The 19,269-nt window shown below is 31.2% G+C and overlaps 1 long non-coding RNA gene across 1 annotated transcript; it reads left to right on the top strand.

Moving 5' to 3' along the window:
* The first annotated feature begins 1,613 nt into the window (after positions 1-1,613).
* Positions 1,614-7,610, top strand: LOC142318220 (uncharacterized). Its single transcript, XR_012754853.1, has 3 exons — positions 1,614-2,062; positions 4,317-4,539; positions 7,471-7,610. It is a non-coding gene; the product is annotated as an uncharacterized LOC142318220 (long non-coding RNA).
* Positions 7,611-19,269: the final 11,659 nt, after the last annotated feature.

Raw genomic sequence — 19,269 nt, 5'->3', positions numbered from 1 at the left:
GGAGTTCCCCTGTTTGGGGTACTTCTGATTTGAGGCAGGTGATTGAGAGGACCTAGTCCCGGCTGACCGGGTGGTGCCCCATCCCGGGGACGGCATAGTCGGCTCCGGCATGGTCTCCCGGAAGGGTAGAGGGAATGGCACCTCTAGGACCGAGTGTGCTTCCGCGGCGGGTCCGGGCCTAGGGGGATGGGAAAAAAACCACCAAAGAACACCGATATCCACAATCTAGTATCCAAATCCATATAAAATAAATGCCTTTACTAGCATTTGAAACTTAGAAGTCTCGACTTCGAAATCAGCTTATTTGCGATGACGAGTTCACCACTAGACCAACCCGGTGTTTTACCTTCCAATGATCTGGAATTTTATAATTTAACATATAAAATAAACGGAGAGTTGAAATCGAGTGCCTACTTATTTTAAAAGTTCTCCATTAATACCGTCGATACCAGATGATTTCCGATTCTTAACAGTTAAAAAAAGATGTTAATTATTTCATCTCTTAGAAGATAAAATTATTAAAACTTAAAAAACACGACTGCCAAAAAAAAACCATTAAGTTAAGAATTAAGTTAATTTTTCCAATACATTGCTTCTCGTAGAATTATTAAAAGAGATAATATTAATTCAGTGAAACATATTTCTTAAAGCCCAGTAAGGAATTAATTCAGGGAGTATATTAAAAAAAACCAATTTATGGCCAAAAAAAAAAACCACTGATGATAAACATAGCTCTTTAATATGGGATACTAATACAAGACAACCGAAGAACATGTGGGTGACAATTTTTCATACAGTATATTTTTTTCAAATTTTTAATATTTATTTAAAAAGAATTATATATATATATATATAAACTTAGATATATGTATATCTTCTTAGTCATTCTTTTATCTACTGCCGCTTATTATCTTATTATATAACGTTCTACGTTTCTGCTGTATACAATCTGTTATAAAACAGATTCAACGAGAAGTTTATATAAGTATATATATATAGCTTATGGCAATGCCGATAACGTAAGGATCCCAACGTGGCGTCATACATCTAAATCGGTTCAGCCATTGAGATGCTACGCTGAACAAAAACACTTGCATAGAACATAAAAATAGTATAGTCCTTATTCTACAGCCGTGTAAAAATAGCATACTTCAATCATATTCAGCAATAATATTCAGCTTAGTAAAAGTGAAAGTTTATTCCAGTCTTCAATCGAAGATTTTCAGTTAAGTATCTCATTGTTTATAAAATGATAATATATTAAAGTTGGTTTCCTATCAACACATTTCTTTCCTACTTTGTCTTAGAGATGATTGAATACTGTATTATTTTACAGTTTTTTTTTAGAAATTCAAATAACAGTTACCACAACGTAGAAACACATTAACTAAAAATTTTTGAATTTTTTTTAAATTCATGTATAATAAAATTTTTCCTCAAACAATTTTGGAACATTTATAAAATTCACTTGTGTTTCTTATGTTTTATCTGAGTAAATTTCATAGCAGGTAATTTCATCATATGTTGTTTTTATTAAACTTCTTAGTCATTCTTTTATCAGCTGCCGCTTATTATTATAATCAACGTTCTACGTTTCTGCTATATACAAACACTGTTATGATACAGATGCAATAATGAATTAATTATTTAGATATATAGTTAAGTATTTTAAATGTTACATTAATTTCGAATAGCAACAACCATAACCTAGCATCTAATAGCCACTAACACAATTAGAGAGTTGATAAAATAAGGCACTAATTTTCAATATTTTTTTCGGGAAAGAAGAACGTAATTGTTACTTGACGAACGAAAAGATCTGAATTTGAGCTGCCATAATCTTTAACTGGACTTGAGAACTCCAAATACTTAAACACTCTATTTAAAAAAAATTAAAGCTTGATTCTTTTTAAATCATTCTCAGAAGAACTCATTTAAATAATGTAAAATTTTCCGTATGTATTTCAATAGAAGTTACTAAAAAATCTATTTTCACGGCTGTTTTTAGTTGCAATTTCGATAAAAATTTCAAAAATATATCTATTGGCGTGGATTAAATAAGGTGAGTTAAAACAATATGTATGTAATTATTAATACGTTATCAGAGTTAATTACTTTCATTATACGTCGCGTCATTCACTCAATTTTTTCAATAATAGAAAAACTTTTAAAAGAATCTGGTATCTGTCCACAGGTATCATAGGTACTTAAAAACTATTTTCACATTAATAAATAGTTTTACGATATAAATTCTAAAGTTTAGACAGTTTTTGAATATATAAAGTCAAAATAAATAAATATATATATATATATATATATATTTAATAGTCAGTAATAGTCAGTAGTCAGTAATATATATACCCTGAATGTAAATAAAAAATGTTTATACATATTTTTCTGTTTCTAGATTTATTAGTGAAAGGAAGACGATAAATTGTAGTGCGTACGATGAAAATAAAAGATTGCTTGCTGTGCAGGGTATTCTATTATTCTTTTCTCGTACCATTTGCCATTCATAAACCGAGTATTCTGCAATAAGTGTGTTTAACAATTTTCGTAAATAGCAAAAATTCTTTTCACAATTAAGATTTATTATAATTTTGTTTAATTTCAGACAATAATTTCATTAAAAATATTTAGTGTACTTATAAATATTTATTATTGTATACAGTACAAAGACGAATAGTTTGTACTTCTATTAATAAATTATTATTAAAATCCCTCCATCAAGTGAGGCATAAAATGAATGACCACGTTATACGAATAAAGGTTATTAAAATATTTCATTTTAAGTAATATTTACATGCACTTGTTTTAATGGATATTAGTATTGTTGGTGATGTTTATAGTAAGTAATAACATCATCAATAAATAATAGGCCTACACCCTACAAATTACAATAATTTATTAAAAGCTTAGTAATTTTATATGCATTCATAGAATAGCTAAGTAATTTTTGCTTATTGTTGACTAATATTCATTACTAATCTTTACTCTTCGTTTTCAATAAATCATTTTATTTCAATTCTTGGCCTGGCCCAGTACGAATTTTATATTTATTTTCTTCTGTAATATGTGGCATGTTTTGTGTGTAATAATGAATTCGTATGCGTTTTTGTGTTTTTGAATTTTTTTTGCAATGTCAGAATTTAAATCCATAGTTAAGAATAAAAAGCTACATAGATAAGCTCGTGAAATAGTTAATAACGTGTACGATTTTATGAAGAAATAAGCTATAAAGTTAAGAAAAGTAGAAGATGACAAACATTTAATACGTATTCAAAAATGTGAAGAAAGAACCGCTGCAGCTTGTGGGATTTCAAGATCACAAGTTCAAAAACTCCGAAAAGAAAAGTCGGATCTTCTTAAATCTAAATTTCAGTTGTGCTCATTCAGTACGCCAAAAAAGTATAAACAACGTTCAAAATCAGTTAGTGGATTGGACGGTTTTGATTAAAGCGTTGTAAGAAGAACAGTTAACGAAATTCACGAAAAACGTAATGACGTTTTTCATGAATTTTGTGAATTGCCTACATTAAATAAATTTTGTGAAGAACTTCTAAAGAGTTTTCAAGAGGATTCTAAAACTAGACTGGCTTGAAAGAGTTAGGGGTTTAAGTGGTGTAAAACTGATAATAGTAGAAAACTTATGATTAAGGACGGAGATATTCGGTGGAAGAGGATAGAATAGTTAAGAAAAATTACCGATTTCAGAAAACAAAATTCTTTCTACTGTTTATTTGAACGAATCGTATATTTTAGCAACCCATTCAAAGACAAAATCGGGTCGGATGACAGTGGTGCAGGAGTAAAAGTGCTAATTAATAAATGTGATCGGTTAATCATAATCCATGATGTAGGAGAAATTATATTCATTCCGAACGTAATGTTCACTTGTAAAGCGAGTTCAAAAAGCGATGACTATCACGAAAGCGTCAACAAATACAATTTCATGAAGTGGGCATCTGAAAGATTAATTCCTGATCTTTCCCCCTAAGTCAGTGGTTGTTATTGATAATTCGTCACATCAAATTCACTTCTAGAGAAACCTACGAATTCAAATGATAGGATAAGTAGCATGATTAATTGGTTAGAAAAGAACAATATTCCGTTTATAAAGCAATGTTAAAACAGTAATTGTATGACATAATTAAATCACATATAAATTCAAAAATAAGTACATTTTTGATGAACTATAAAAAAATCACGGGCATCGGGTTCTGCGAGTTCCATTTTCCCATCGCGATTTAAATCCGATCGAGATCGTATGGTCGGCTCTGAAAACTTGGTAATAATAAAAGAACAATTTTTTTCAGATTTTAACAAATTTGCTGAGAAATGAAATAAGTAAGGATCATTGGAAACCATATTGCAAATATGTAAAAAGCGAGTACGGACTGTATTTGATGATGATAAAATAAAACAACTCCTTGTTGCCTTTGAATTGTTATGTTTAATATATCGTTACTTTTGACATAATAACTAACATGACAAACTAAATTTACAATAATAAACATTTTTAAAATAGTGAGTTAAAAGGTAAAATACTGGCTCTAATTGTTCATTTCACAAATAATATAATGAATATATGTTAAAATTTGAGGAATTTGAACTAAAATAGATAGCCGTAATAGCAACTTTTTTTAAATGCTCAATTTAATTAACAATTCTCAAAGAAGAAATTTAGCTAATACCTCACAACGGTTCTAAACCGGCTGAAATATTTTTTCATTCTATATTTTTTGTCTAAACAAAAAATTGGCATTGCTATGGGTGAGAAATTTTCGAAATGAAGCTATCTTGGGGCTTTTTAATGTCTATAAAAAAACGTCAATTTATAAGAAAATTTTCTAAAGGAAGAATAAAAGACATAAAATGGTACATTTTCAATCCATAATCAAAGTAATTAACTAAATAAAAAACTGAAAAGCCAGTTTACATTAAACGTACAAATGCAATAAAAATAAAAAATTATTGAGCAAATTTAATAGTTTGTTTTTTGGCAGGTTAGAAAAATTTAATGAAAAAAAAAATTTATATTAGACGTAAGAACAAAATTTGATAATTGGAAAGACAAGTACAAAAAATGTACATTGCGTTTAATAAAACCTACGTCTTCTTTTTTGTTCTTATAAAATAATTCTTCTAAAACTAAAACAAATCAAATTTTAACATAATGTTATTAAATATAATGGTTTAACGTTTCATGTTTAACGTTTCTAATAAGCCTATTTCTTTCTTCAATACAAAAAAGTAGTGCAATTAATGATTGTAAAAGAAAATCTTTAAAAGGCACACCATAGTAATATAAATTGTAAAATATAGCACTTCTAAAACTAAGTAGGAAATTGCCCTAGGAATGCAAATGAGAAGTAAGATTTTAACGGTGCACTTGAATAAATTACACCAGTAAAATTGTCTTCCTATTGCACATAAATTCTTGAAAAAACCGGAAAGCTACTAGAAGTTATATTTGTAACTAAATGCATGCATACCTTGCTGAGGTTTTTGAACTTTAATAAACTTTTCTCTTGCTGAAACAGGATAATATTATCGGTTATTCGTATTAAATATTTTATTCCAAAAAATAACTCAATTTATTATACATTTCTTGGCAGTATTTTTATTAAAAAGATAGAATTGCTTTGTTAGTGCAAAATCAAACTATATACGACAAACAACAAAATATTTGAGATTCACATACTTGCAGAGGTTTGGAACTAGGCGTAGATACAGGATTCATGAAAGAATAAAAATCTTTAAAACCTACCAGGAAGTTTTTTATAGAGATTCTACAGTAGATTTTAAATACCTGATCACCGCGATAGATTTTTGTTAGATAAACTATGAACCAAAATTAACCGTCTTTGGTTTCTCATACTTTTTTTATTAATGAGATTCCATTTATAAAAAAATATTTCGAATTCTTTTTAAAATGTATCAACATTTTCAAATAATCTACTTAAACCAAAATAACTTCAAAACTGTGAACGTTTATACAAAAAAAAAAATTAAATTTTTTATATAATTGAGATGTTAATATTTATTATAGTTTTTACTTCAAGTCGTAAAATTACATTTTAATATTTTAATCTGACAATTATAAAAGTTGTGCGTGAAACGTATGTAATATTTAAATTATTTTGAGATCTTGGTAATCTGCATAATTAATCATCAATTTAATTTTTTAAATTGAATGAATTTAAAATTATATAAACTACCAATAAAATGGACATTTTAATATTAGAAAGACGGTTTTATTAAAATTTGGACGTTATATATTGTTACTTTCTGGACTTTTAAACTATAAAATGATATATACTTGTATCTATATTGCCAAAAAACTTTTCAGTTCAGATATTTATAAATATAAAACGGGTCTTGGGATATAAAATGCTTTTTTATTTTTGTAAACTAATTTGTTAATAAGTTATGTTGCATTAAATTATAATAGTAAACGCAAAGGACTTAATTAGCCGGTTTCTCGATTCACCCTTTTTTTGTGGAAATGTCTTACCTTTGTTTGCATTTTACCCAGAAAATAGTGCATTTACGGAAACAACAAAGACGTCCTTTATTGTGCAAAATTTTCTCTTTTCTCTTTATGATATCAGGTTTTACATATCTGTATTGTTTTAGAAATATTTGTTTAAAAAAACATATCAGACATTTTAACATACATACACACGCGCACGCGCTTTTGTGTGTGTGTTTATGTTTCACCACACACACAAACACAAGCGCATTGCTAAAATGCATGAGCAAACAATCAGATAAACTTTTATTAACATAAATATTGTTAACTATTGTTAATAATTGTCAACTATTGTTAACCAAATATTTAGTCAATTTTGTAAAAACGACAGAACTGAAGCCATAAAATAAAATTGTTTAAGCCACACATAGGAAGATAAAAAGAAACACCGTTTAGAAGATTTTAAAGGGAACATAAAAAACAAAATATAAACCTGATATAGTACCAAAGTCCATGGCAGAGAAAAATATATAAAGAAAGGAAATATGAACAAAAAACACGAACATATTAAAATAAATACGCAATAATGTACTCTTGTAGAATTTAAATAAACTTATTTAGGTAGAAGAAGTTCATACCATCCATACTGAAAGTATTCCCTCACACTAAAACTATTGAATATTAAATTTTTTAATATTTATTAATCAAAAAATGTATGGTCCTGCCCAAGAACAATTACTGTCTACTTCTTCTGGATAAAAGATGAACTCTACCTCTTTATTAGTTACCTCTGAAGTCTCAACTTGTAAAAAAAAAAATCAGTAGTCGATTGAGAGGTTGCAATTTGCATTATTATTAATGAACTAAATACAAATTGAACACACTAAAATCGATTTAATACCTTAGAAAATTAATTGTTTTTAATACTTTACGATCACCTTTATTTGGCGCATTATAATGGTACTACAGGATTTTTTTCTTTTTTTCTTGTCTAGCCTCTGGAAACTACCGTTCAGGTATTACTTCAGAGGATGATATGTATGAGTGTAAATGAAGTGTAGTCTTGTACAGTCTCGGTTCTTCCATTTCAGAGATATGTGGTTAATTGAAATTCAACCACCAAAAAACACCGGTATTATAGGATTAAAATATTATTGTTATAATATTAACATTAAAGAATAACTATAAATATCCAATGGTGACAATTTATTTTACCTTTTAAAATTAGTACCTATTTTATTTCTTTATGAGATCTGTGGAGAATTTAAAAAAGATTCAAGAAATAAGTTTCCAACTATATTTTTAACCTGAAAACAGGTTTTTGTTTATAAAATATGAAATTTTTATTAAAGGTTTCACTATCATTAATTAGTCGGAAATGACGGTGCGATAAACATCGCCCCAAGAAATTACGTAAAAATAAAATGTATAATTTCTAACCTTTTATATTGCAGTGATCGTAAAGGTTGGTAAATGTTGAAGTAATGGTATTTTTTCCGAATAAATATAGTTTATGAAGAAAAGTAATTTAAAATTAATGATTACTTATGTTTATAAGTGTAAGTTATTGTTTGTTTATCGACTTCTTAAAGAAGGTTTAGTGAATTTTATCTTCAAAATAAATGTTTGAATACACGAATGGCGGGCACGCCATTCGTGCTGTTGAGCTAAATCTCATAGTCATACAAGTATTTATTGTGAACTGCAGTATTTAGTAAAATAATGTTTGCGCTTTAATGTTTTTTTTCATTAATATAATAATTATGTTTTAAATTTTGAATTATAATAACCAAAGCGGTTTAGATCTTTTCTTTCTGTTGTATGTAATTACTTCCTGGCTATAGCTCTGCCTTCATTTGGTTTTCAGAATTTTCCTAAAAATTTTACAAAAACACCCGCAATAGTTTTAGGAATGACAAAAATGAATTATCAGCATCGTTATTATTCAAATTATTTATTATTATAAATGATAAATTGTTCCTTGCGGCTTGTAATGGATATATGAACATTATAACTACTAAATGAAACTATCACCGAGCTGCTAGAAGTTGAAGGGAATGAAGAGAATTAAGAAGGTTGATGAAGAGGAGTTCTAATTCGTTTTTATGCGTATTACAAAAAACAATCCATCTATACTGTGCAGGTACCTTGTAACATGAAAAGAAAATGTTTGGCGGGTAAAAGAAAAATTATTATTGAAACTGCTTACCGTTCTGAATCAGATCAAGTAGTGCAGGAAATGTGTCCACTAGAATGAGGATAGTGTGCTTTGAATAAATGAGTGTTTTCCGGGGTTAAAACTAATATACTAATGGAGTATTAAGGGCCTTCATATTGCTGGTAAATTGATATATTACATTTATTTTTCTATAATTATTTTGCTTAATATTTGATATTTTCATATAAAAATTTCGGTTTGTTAAAATTGATCGAAATTTGGTTTAAATTAGTTGCGTTGAAAATAAAGTAAATAATTTTATGGAGTGTAGTCCATATGAATTTACACGTAAGTATACGTTCTACCAGTTTTATATAGCCAATTTAGAAGCTTAAATCTTCATTAAAATTAATTCCGTTATCTAAAATGGGAAGTAAGCCTAAATGACTTCCAAATCTTTGCAATCAGGTCTTCATAATAGTTATCGCAATATAACGTGACTTTTGATGTTGCTATTAAAATCTTTAAAGCAAAATGATGCACAAGTTACGATAATTTGTCGTTCAGAATATTTACTGTCATGTTAATTACTACTTAACACAACAACAACAAATTTACATAACTCACAAGCTAGTAGCAAACTTATACAGTTTCGCGAGAACATCTTCCACAATCCGTCAGTACCTCTTTCCCTCTTACTCTACGTTTCATCCATAAATAATAAGGAAATTCCAACTGCAATATATCAAATATAAGTCAAAGAGAACTAGAGTGGAGAAGAGACAGCAAACAGGCAGTGGTACAGAAGAGGGTGGAAGAGTAAATAAAGTACAGGCTCATAATTCAAATGAGGGCTGCTATGGATGACGCAATTTCGTGCAACTGAACCATCAAAATTTTAAAATCTAGTAATTCATATCATATAAATAATATTATTAATATTTTTAAAAATAATTTTATACTACGACTCTAGAGAATTATCTGAGAAAACTTTACACCGCAAGTAGTTTAAACGTACATATCTTTTAGTCATCAACTTTCATTCTTGAAAAATTACGTCGTACATTTTCAAAAAGTAATGAATTTTAGGATGTATAAAATACTTTCACTACAAAAAATAATACTCTTTTTAAATAAATTTTATATAATGTAAAATAAAAAAAAACTCTTATAAGGAATTTTAATTAAACTTTTCTCGGATTCAATTCCTGGCAAGAGAATGTCAATTTTTCACCTAATATTACATTATCTCTACGGTTAAAAAAGGGTCGCATATTAAAGGTTGTAACAGTAACCTAAAAAATAATACTTACATTTTTGTAAAAAAAGTAAATAAAAAAAAAATTATTGAAAACAAATGAAATAAATAATAATTAAATATTAAATGTAACTGTTAAACATATTAAACCGTGCTCTTGCAATAACCGTCAGTCATACAGCTTAAAAATTAATATAAAAAGATAACTCCTCAGGAATAGTAATTCTATTAGAACATTTTAAAAAAATAATTATAATTATTATAATTAATAATAATTAATTTAATTATTATAATTATAACTATTTAAAAAATAATAATAATATTTATTATAATTTTGGATAAAGTTTGTAATCAATTTATATCCTCACAAAATGCGCTTCTCATCTCACCATCAATAATAATAATAGCACTAATAATCTCTTTTCGGTTGCAGAACAGGGTTCAGGGTGAGCTACTCTGCCGCAGTCTTGTGTCGTCCGGCGTGAGTCAATCACTTCGGCACTTGACAGGAATTGTCCCATGGTTGAGGGTATTGTAGCTTTTACTGCAACCTGCAAGCCCTAGGATATCGCTGTCATGGGTCAGGCAGTACCTGACTTCCCGGCCCGGGTTTAATGTGTGGCAGGCGGCTGACTGGGGGAACCCAGACCAGATCAATGATCCGGGGCACGCCAAACCGTCCCTCCGTCCGCACCTTGTGACATCATGACTGGCGTTTTATAGGATTATGGACAACTTATCATCCACATCTTCCGTGCAGAGGGTTAACGTAAAAACCCTCGTTCTGGAGATGCCCCGTTCAGGGATCCTCCTGTCTGTGTCAACTGTCATGGACATCATTCTGCAAGGTCTAGGAATTATCCAATTTATAAACAGGAAGTAGCTGTCCAAGAGATTAAGACAACACAGTCAGTTACTTTGACGCAAGGAAAATTGTGCTTGGCAGAACGCCAAAGACGGCGTCATATGCATATGTTACGGCTGCTCCTGCAGCTCTTACAGCTTCTATAAAGTCACAAGATCTGTTGTCAGAATTGGCTCCAGCTTTAGCTAAGATTGTCGAACTATCATCGAGGAAAAAATGAAAGTCAACTATTAAGAAAAAACAGTCTGAAGCCGTCGCAGATGAAAGCAGAAAGATTCATTAAAAACAGCTCCATAAAGCCCAAATTTGTCCTATAATTAAAGCAGTAACTGAGAGAAAGACTGAGACAACAATGTCTAAACTAAAAGGGCAGGAGGAAAAAATTCCCACCGAGGAGTCTGCAACACCAGAAGTGATGATTCTGGTATAGGAAGACTTTAAAAAAACCAATAGTTGAGCCTCCGAAAGCACGGAGACCATTAGCAGGGAGAGCGAGACACTCGACCGCCCCACATATTCTAGAGGGGAGTACAACCAGTCTGGACTGCGATGTAATTTTGACAGCGCCAGCGGAGCCAATGTCATCCGACGCCGGCAGCAGGAGATCCTCCGAAACTTACGGCTGAGGAATTAAAGAATCCATCTCTGAGGATTGAGTCCTCAGAGATGGACATTCAATGGATATCAACATTAAGGTCCTTCGGAAAGTGGAGAAAAGAAGTAAAAAAGGATGAAAGAAAGGGAAACCGAGGCGATAAAATTTAACAAGAGATCGATTTTATATTCCTATAATTAATTTATTTTTGTATAATTTATGTTTTTGTAGGAAATGAGAGTTTAAAGATGTGTTTCTTTGATGTTCTCTGAACATCTTCTATTATAAGTGATTTGTGAAATTAAGTGGCAAATGCTCTTTACACCCTTGACATTAGTTTTTTTTTATATTAATGTTTTCTAATATTTTGTAATGATGATTTTCACAGCGTTTACCTGATGTAAATTTTATTATTTGACAAAGTTTCGTATGAAATGGTTTTTGTTTTTAAGTAGCAATGGCCATTTACACCCTTGCCATTTTTGTTTCTTCTGGGGTTTTAATCGCATAAAAAGTCTGTTTATTAAATGATTTTTATTGAAAGAAGTGTCTGTTGACTATGTTGCTAGTGTTTTTTTTGCAAGAGGAAAAATAATGTTTTTTTTCTTTTTTATGTGGAAGGGGCAAATGACCATAGCAGTCAATGCTCCTAAAGCTTCAAAAAAATAAATAATTAACCCAGAGATATCAGTAAAGTAGATCAGGCAGTGTCTTACTCCCCGGTCCGGGTTAAATGTATGGGAGGCTTCAGAATCAATGATCAGTGATCCAACCGTCACTCCGCTCGCACCTTGCAACAAATTGACTGACGACTACTTTTTTATGGACCACCCAACTTCCTTTTCTTCTATGGCACAAAGCCTACATAAAAACCTTCGTCTTGGAGAACTTTTGGCCTCAAACCCGAATGGAAGCAAGAGTATAGAGTCTATCGATAATGAAAAGTCGGATCGAAATAAATTTCGACCAAAGAGTCACATAGCGATTTCGAAGTATTTGGTTATTATATATGGAGATTTATATATTATAGTATTTATATATTATATATGGAGACTGCGAAGATTAGTCATTTTGTGTTATCACGTGGAATCACGAAAGCTGTAGAAGGACCATAATATTTGGATGATTTTTTAAGGGCGTTATGGATGTTGAGGTATCACCGCTTAATACTTTAAGTACCTCAAAAGGACTACTCATGTGTAGAAACCTATTAAATTGCACAGAAGAGGAAATAATAGATGAACTATTCGAATAAGGAGTTGTAGCTTATTGATGAGTAAACATACGACGCAACGGAGAGGTTGTACCCTCCGAGACGGAAGGTACATCCTCTCCGTTGCATCATACATCCTCACCTTTAACAAACCAAATTGTTCAGAAAAGATAAAGGCTGGTTTACAGAGATTGGAAGTGCGTCTGTTCATTCCTACTCGCTGCACAGTACTTTGGGTGTCAAACATTTTGACACATGGCAGTACCCTGTACAAGGTAACAGGTTTGTTTTGTGAAAATCCACTGCAACCAGATGAATCATGCAGGGATCCTCTCGTCTGCGTAAATCGTCATGGGCTTCATCTGACAAGAAAAAGAACGTATAAAGAAATTATGCCCATTATATAAAAAAAGTAGCATTCCAGGAGGTAAAGACCATAAAAAACGTGAGCTACTTTGAGGCGTAGAAAGTAATCCATAATATATTTCTTAAGCTAACGTCTTGTGCCCAGGTTGCAGCGGCTCCTGCAACTTCTCTTATATCAAAATCTGAATTAGAACCAGACATAGCACTTATGGTCGAAAGGAATATTAATGAAAAAATGAAAACTAACAGTCAAACAAAGTAGCTTTACATCGGCACATCAAGTTGAGGACGTAATCAAGGAAAAGAGTTCCAACTCAGGAACTAATTCTCAACATAGCCTTATGTAACGTGTTATTTGCCTACGACCAGTTAGAAAGAAGAAGATTTACATAATCTAATAGTACAATTGACTCCCACTGTCATTTTTGTGGGGAATTCCAATGCTCATGAGATCTCAACTCATCGGCCAATAATGCAATAAAAGATAATAAAGGAAAAATACTAAAGCTTCAATCTAATTTCAGTTTTCAAACAATCTAATTTCTAGCTTCAAACAAGTCGAGATGCAGATAGAGAAATTCTCCGATAGGGAAATTGGAAAGATGAGACAGTGACTGATGGAAAAGAGAAAATAAAAGCAGTTAAAAATAAAAGCCTCCAAAACAGAGGGCGAGCATTTTAGCCACTCAAAAAATGTCCTTGTTGATTGTATCAAGCATGGATCTAGACGTAATACTCCCCGCGTCACGTCTCATCCTATGCTGACCGCAAAACTTCCTCCACATCAACCATCGGTGGCATCAGAGGAGAATGACCAGATTGACACCCTACATTTAGAAATTGTGGCCGCAAGAAGACTGGAGAAGAAGTTCAAAAAACGTTGGCCAAAGGGGAAACCTAGGCAATAAAACTTATATGGCAAAATGGTCTTTGTAAATGGGTCGATCTGGGTCGATCTTGCAATGGAATATCAATGGATGTTTGTCGAATGTGAATGAGTTTCAGGTATTAATAACAGAATTAAATCCTTTATGCGTTTGCTAACAAGAGACTCATTTAAGGAATACTGACACTGAGATTGAAAGGGTACAACATGTTTAGACTTGATCAAGGCCTAATCAGAGACCAAGAGGATGAGTACTTTCGAAGAGTTTCATTTATGCACTGACTTACAAGCGGTAGCTATACGCATATACTGTCCAATCAACATAACTTTATGTAATGTGTACCTGCCTAGGTTCAATTAGAGAGAAGATAATCTAATTCAACAATTGTCTCCCACTGTCATTTTTGAGAAGGATTTCAATGCTCATAATCGCCTCTGCGGATGCAATCTCTTGGAACCCACGGATAGATCAGTTGAAGGTTTTCTTTAAAATTCAGATCTTGTGTTACTAAATACTGGCACAAGAACCTTATTTAATGCCAGGGATGGCTCTTCATCTTGCAATGATTTAGCTTTTGCCAGTGCTGCCATAGCGCATAAAGTAGATTTGAAAATTGTTCAGAATTTACATTGAAGTGTTCACTTTCCAATCGTAATGTCATTAAATGCACCCGTATGCATTTACGTATGCATTTTTATTGTATGGCATACAATAAATTGTATGCCATACATAAGAAATGGGTTCTTGACAAAGGTGTCCCTGTTGCATCCGCCTATTCCTTAGTGAACTTTCCTTTGTGGACTTTCTTTAAATGTCAATAAACTCGAATAATCTTATCCGACGTTTATATTCAAATCGCTTTTCGATGATTGATTTCTGAATACAAAAATTACATCAATGTATTCACCGATGGGTCAAAGATCGAGACGGTGTGGGAAGCTCTGTAGTTTTATATGTTTAATACCCCTTTTGAACATTATCCACAACAGTCAGTGTCTGTAAAGAAGAGTTATACGCTATTCAGTAAGCTCTTCGTTTTGTATTACATTACAACGAAGACAGAGTGCTTCGCTGCTCTGATTCCTTAAGTGTAATCAATGCTTTAATGAATGGGTTCATCGCAGGATCCACATGCTCAAGATATATAAATAGGAATTAAACATCTCAAATATAATGGTAAAATACATCATCATATGGACACCTAACCATGCCAATACTCCTGGTATGAAACAGCTGATACAACAGCCAAACAAGCGGCAAACTGCAAAGAAGTCGACATTACTTTGGTCCGAATAGATAACCTTAAAACTACGTCACGCAGATCTTAAGAAAGTAATGCATAAGTAGGTGGAGTACGCTTGCAATGTACCTTAATTCTATTAACAATACCAATTTCCATTGTTTCCATTAAAACAAGAAATGCTCTAACGTGTCGAGAACAAATAGTTGTTACAAGATTTTAAGTGGTTCGTAAGACTTACTTCGTCCTACATGCTAGCAGGAAAACAGTGAGTGACCAATATGTTAAAGCTGTGACACATACCTCACAGTGAAATATATAATAGAAGAGTACACGTTATATAGGGACCTCATAATATGGCTACAACTAACCGGAAATCTTTCATTCGATTTATTATATATAATGAAAAACGAGAAAAGAAAATGATCAAGTTTCTTAAGACGGGCAGTTTGTTGAAGCTGAAGCGATTATGATTTTTTAACATGATTACTTACTGATTTTATCTTTTATGTGTGTTCTGTGTTTTCTTTTGATTTGCATTGTAGTTTTGATGACAAGTTTCTTTAACGATGTGGTTTTAATAACCGCGGGTCCGTTACAACCGCTTTTGACAGTTTTGACGACATTCCTATAGGAATGGATTGTATATTTTAAATGATAAGGACCCTACACACCCCCGTCGTCTTGTGTTTTTCTGGGGTTTTGAAGTTTTATGACAAGTCTGTTTTTTCAGATGATCTGCTTGACAAGACTGTCCTTTTGAACTAGTCGCTTATTTTCATGAAGGTGTAAAAGTTTTAGTTTGTGACAGGGAATAATGATCACAGTAGTCAATGCCTACAATATTCACAAAAAAATAATAGTAGTAATAATAATAATGATAATCTGGACAATCAGCGTTTAATTGTTAAGAATAAATTTGTTTGTAAATAAATACCGAGTATTTATAAGTATAGTTAAGTGCCATATTGTAACGATTAAAGACAATCTGATATGAGTCACAAGTCACTTCCAAAAATTACATAGATATGTATAAGAATATCGAGAGTCGCATACCATGTAGACAAGAAAAATGTAGAAGTGAATTAATTTTTTGTTGCCTTCTTCGTGAGTCGTGTACACAGTACCAAGAATACGGAAATTCAGTCTACATGATAGATTCTTTCACTTCACTTCAACGAATGACTACATAATGGATATCATTATTTTCAGAGAAAACAATTTTGATTGGTACTACCATCTCATACCTATGAGTCTTTAGAAATATTTGAACAGATAGTGTAAAGCAAGAAATTTATGAGCCTCTTATGAAAATACTTTTAAAAAAGCTTTTAGAAGTCACGACTTTTCAGCATTTTCGGTGGTATTTCTAACAATGTACACGTGTTTTCTAATAATCACTGATAAACATAATGTTTGTTTTCTAACATTCGATACATGATTTTAACCTGTTTTTTGATGCTGAAAACGAATAGGAACTCAGATTATTTCTATCACCCACCATTTTTGAAAAGTTTTTAAATTTGAATTTAACGATTTTTTTTTTCATTTTTCAACGTAGCACTTTAAGCTCCTGTATTGTATTTTGTTAGTTCATTTTTTACTGTTTAACTTTGTTTACGTAGCTTTTAACCTCTAAATAAACAATACTAGACAAATAATTAAATCATATCATAGTCAAATATTATGACATCATATCTAATACTGAAAAGTGAGCCTTCATAGACAAGATTAATCATGTCTCTGCAGGTCAAAACATGCAGCTGAAAACACAGCTGTGTTGTTTGTATTAATCAATGGATTTAGGAATGAATTAATTTTGTTGAGTTTTATTATTGTCTTAATTTTGTTAACAGTCCAGTGTCATAATGCCTCGAAATTTTGGAAGTGATATGGATGCCTTTTTTTATATATGCGGGGAGTTTACCGTAAAATCAAATAGAAAAAACATTACACCTTTAATTAAAAATGCATATCATTTTTAATTAAAGGTGTAAAATTGGTGATTAGGATAAGACGTGTCCTCCTCATGTAGTATGAACTAATTGTTCTGTATATTTAAGAGGATGAATGAAAGGTACACGGAAGGCTTTGCTTGCCATTTGGTGTAGCTGTGATTTGGTGTGAACCAAGGATCATGTAACCGATTGTTACTTTTGTTTAAAAAGTTTGTCTGGAATTTCTAAAAAGTCTAATCATACTGTAAAATATCCTTCACTGCAATTTGCAATGAAGCCTGTACTTCACAGTGAAATTATTCCAGTTCCTGGGCCATCTGTGAATGTATGTTTCAAAAGCAGCGATAATGAATCACGCAGTATTGAAGAAGACAACAATGAATTTAATTTTGAATTATTTTCCAGTAAGCCACATTTTACATTACAAAGTGAATTAAATGGCTTTATTGTAATTTAAATTTATCAAAAAATCAATCTGAACTGTTAGGATCAAGAATGCAAGATTTTACTTCAAAAAAAATACAAACATTTTAGGATTTCGAAGCCGACAAAAATAATTTTCTCAGAACTTTTAAGATGAAAATATTTGGTTTATTGCACAAATATTGATGAGCTTATGTTGCACTTAGGACAAGTTCATAAACCTGAGGACTGGCGCCTTTTCATAGATTTGTCCAAGTATAGTTTAAAAGTGGCCCTACTGCACAACGGTAACAAATATCCTTTGATACCAATAGTTTATGGTATTAATTTGAAAGAAACATAAAATGTGATAAAAGAGGTTTGAAAAAATAAACTATAAAAAACATAGCTGGAACACAAGTGGTGATTTGAAAGTTACAGCTATTTTGTTAAGCATGCAGTTAGGTTATACTTAGTAGATGTGTTTTTGTTTGCGAATGGGACAGCCGAGCTAGGGATAAACATTATGTTACCAAAGAGTGGAAGAAACGAGACAACTTAACTCCAAATGGGAAAAATATTATTCATGAGCCCCTTAGTTGAACCTAAAAAATTCTTTTATCCCCTCTCCCTATCAGGCTAGGACTAATGAAAAATGTTGTAAAAGGAATGAAGAAGGGTAGTCCCGGAATTTTGTACATCAGGCAGAAATTTCCGAATGTAAGTGAAGGAAAACTTAAAGAAGGAATATTTGTTGGTCCTCAAATATTGAGAGTTGGTCAAAGATGATATATTTAACTCAATGTTAAATAATGTAAAAAGTGCATCTTGGGCTTCATTTAAAGACGTTTGCAAACATTTTCTCAGCAAAAAAAAATCCGACAATTACCACGATATTGTTAATCAACTTCTTTTTTCATACAGAGCTATGGGATGTAATATGTCTTTGAAAATATATTTTCTCCACTCATACCTGGATTTTTTCCCGGAAATCCTCGGAGACGTAAGTGACGAATTCGGTGAACGTTTCCACCAAGACATTTCGGTGATGGAAAGCCGCTATAAAGGGAAATAGAATACTATCATGCTAGCCAATTATTGTTAGACATTAATTCGGGTTGTGACTGAGGTTTATAAAAAAAAACATCAGCGAAATCATTCTAACACAGGTATGGCCATGCAAAATTATAAATTTTACAGATTTTAACTATTTTTTTTGAAGCGTTATTTATTTAAAACTAACGGTGATAAAAAAATTGTATTTACACATCTGTCATGTACGCAAAGAAGCAATTCAAGAAACGATATCACACTTAGACAAACATTAAAACAACTTTCTTCTGTCTATCAGTGTGATATAAAGATAGTGTGTGAATATTTTAATATCCAATTCCACTGAAGATATATTAGCAAATCAATATTTTTCTACTGCACATTCAGCACTATTAAAAAATCATTGGAAAATTAAAGGCCTCCTACAGACTCTCTAATACATAAACTATGACTTGATCATTTTTTTTTTTTTATTTTAGCTTTAACTATTTGAAGACATAAAGACAAAAATTATTCAAAACTCACAAGCATAAACAAATAATTTTTGAATCATGTTGTATCTTTTGTTTTTTCTTTTTTTAGCTGACGGAACCTTATAATGTCAATAAACAGAAAAATTCGAAGAATCGTTTTTTAATATAACAAATGTTTAAATTTAAATATACTAACAAAAAACATTTAAAGAAGTAAATAATAGAAGAATAATGCTTTCATGAAATTTAGAAGCGTAAAACAAAATGTGAAGGTTCAGTAATAAGGTTCTATTCACTCTTTCAGTGATTGTAATACAAGTCCCATT

This window comes from Lycorma delicatula, chromosome 1, assembly GCF_047948215.1.
Source record: "Lycorma delicatula isolate Av1 chromosome 1, ASM4794821v1, whole genome shotgun sequence".
NCBI classification, from domain to species: Eukaryota; Metazoa; Arthropoda; class Insecta; order Hemiptera; family Fulgoridae; genus Lycorma; species Lycorma delicatula.
The sequence above is the reverse complement of the archived record's forward strand: the minus strand, read 5'-3'. Positions and strand labels throughout refer to the sequence as shown.